This window comes from Chrysochloris asiatica, unplaced genomic scaffold (assembly GCF_000296735.1).
Source record: "Chrysochloris asiatica unplaced genomic scaffold, ChrAsi1.0 scaffold00053, whole genome shotgun sequence".
In the NCBI taxonomy this organism is placed as follows: domain Eukaryota; kingdom Metazoa; phylum Chordata; class Mammalia; order Afrosoricida; family Chrysochloridae; genus Chrysochloris; species Chrysochloris asiatica.
This window is the reverse complement of record NW_006408571.1, coordinates 10799829-10802562: the sequence shown is the minus strand read 5'-3', so window position 1 is coordinate 10802562 and position 2734 is coordinate 10799829.

Sequence of the window (2734 nt, the reverse complement as noted above, 5' to 3'; positions counted from 1 at the left end):
TAGAAAGCCTCATCTTTCTCCCGCAGAGCAGCTGGTAGTTTCGAACCACTGACCTTAGGTTCGCAGCCGGATTCGTAACCACTACGCTACCAGAGCTCCTTTTAAGGAGCATTCTAGTTGTACTTCTTCCATTGAAAATCTTATGAGTAGCAGCAGTTATGATCTTATATGGTGCAAGAAGATGAACCCCTCAGCTTGGAAAGCACTCAAAATATGCAGTTGCCCTTAATGATGTGGATGGAGTTATTTGCTGATGGAGCACAACTCAAAATAGAAGAAACAGATGCAAACATCCATTAATAATTGGAGCATGGAGTGTACAAAGTAGGAATCTTGAGAAAATGGAAAATTTCAAAAATGAAAGGTAACTCATAAAGAACAACCATCGTAGGTCTGCATATGCATGTGCAAGTTGGACAGTGAGTAAGGAAGACCATAGAAGAATTTATGCATTAGAGTTATGTTGTTGGAGAAGAATATTGAAAGCACCACAGACTGCCAGAAGAACAAACAAATCTGTTTTGGAAGAAGTACAACTAGAATGCTCCTTAAAAGCCAGGATGGTAAGACTTCATCTCTCATACTCTGGACATATTTTCAGCAGGGACCAGTACAAATCCCTACAATGTAAATACCTTTTTCAACAACATATACAGTAACGATATGCATGGACCTCACCAGATGGAATATATAGGAATCAAATTGACTTCATCTTTGGGAAGAGATAATAGAGAAGCTCTACATCATCAGTCAAAACAAGGTTGGGGACAAACTGTGGAGCAGACCATCAATTGCTCATATGCAAGTTCAGGCTGAAGCTGAGGAAAATTGAAACAAGTGCACAAAAGCCAAAATTTGGCATTGAGTATATCCCACCTGAACTTAGAGACTATCTTAAGAAAAGATTTGGTTGAAGACCAGAGGAGTTGTGGAATGACATCAAGAATGTCACACATGAAGAAAGCAGAACATCGTTAAAAACACAGAAAAGAAAGACCAACATGGATATCAGGAGAGATTCTGAAATTCGTTCTTAAATTTAGAGTAGGTAAAACAAATGGAGGAAATGATGAAGTAAAAGAACTGAACAGAAAATTTCAAAGGGCAGCTCAAGAAGACAAAGCATTATAATGAAATGTGCATAGACTAAGAGTTAGAAAATCAAAAGGGAAGGACACGCTCAGCATTTCTCAAGCTGCAAGAACTGAAGAAGAAATTCAAGCCTCAGGTTGCAATATTCAAGGATTCTATAGGCAAAATAGTAAACAATGTTGTTGTTAAGTACCATTGAGTTGGTTCTGACCCATAGCAACCCTGTATAGAGTTTCCAAACAAAGTGGGATGCATCAAAAGATGATGGAAGTGACACGGAGTCACTTTACCAGAAAGAATTACTCAGTGTTTGACCATTTAAGGAGCATATGATCAAGAATTAATGGCATTGAAAGAAGAAATCTAAGCTGCACTGAAGGCATTATTAGCAAGAAACAAGGCTCTAGGAATTGAAGAATACTAATTGAAATGACTCAACAAATTGATATGGCACTAGAAGGTCTTACTAGTCTATACCAAGAAATTTGAAAGATAGCTGCTTGGTCTACTAATTGGGAGAGATCCATATCTGTGCCCATTCCAAAGAAAGGTGATTATGCAGTATACAGAAGTTATTGAGCAATACCATTGATATCACATGTGAGTAACATAAGTAGAAAAGTTTTTGTCTCTTTGTTTTCTTTCTTATTGAGGTTATACATAAAAATAAGTTGACTTAAGGTTCAGAAGTTGTGAGGGAGAGAAAACAAGGAACCTGGATAATGCACAAACTACATAATTCTTCAGTGATTGGAAGTCACTAATATTTAACACAAATTCTACCAAACCAGACCAAACCTACTGCCACTGAGTTGATTTTGACTCATAGTGACTCTATGTAGGGTTTCTGAGGCTGTAAATACATTTTAAAACTTTTATTGTGAACTGATTACAGAGCAGATCATCAGTTTTACATTCAACAAATCATACACTTTGCTCCATCTCAATGATTGTAACACCCTTAATGTAATATCATTTATCCCACTTCCTCCCTGTGTTTCTTGTTTCCATTCTTGCTTCTTTTCACACCATTCTGAAATTTGTCCTTGGGTAAATTCCGTCCTTTTGATCTTAAATGGTTGACCATTCTATGCTGTGCATACCTCATCAGTGTTGCTCTTCCCCATGTATACGTATCAATTGCTTGGCTGAAAATTGAGCCATGAGGGTGACGCGAAGGGAGACAGGGGTTCCACTAGTCTCTATATGACCAGTAAGCCTGGTCATTTTTATGATTTCGAATTTTGTTCCACATTTTCTCCTACTCTACCCAGGACCACTTTCTTCTTCTTCTTCTAATTATGAATTGAGTGAAGGTTTAATATCAGATCATCATTATTATATTCAACAAATCATACACTTTGTTTCATCTCGATGATTGCAATCCCTCCATTCAACAACAGCTGTCCTGTTCCCCTCTGTGGATATCCATGTACAAATATCCTCTTTCAAACTCTTATATGTTTGTGGGATATATAAATATATAAATATATTGTTGTTGTTGTTGTTGTCAGGTGCCATCGAGTCAGAACCGACTCATAGCGACCCCCATGCACAGCAGAACAAAACAATGTCCGATCCTGGGCCAACCTCACTACCGCTGCCACACTTGAGTCCATCAATGATGCCATCTGGCCAATCC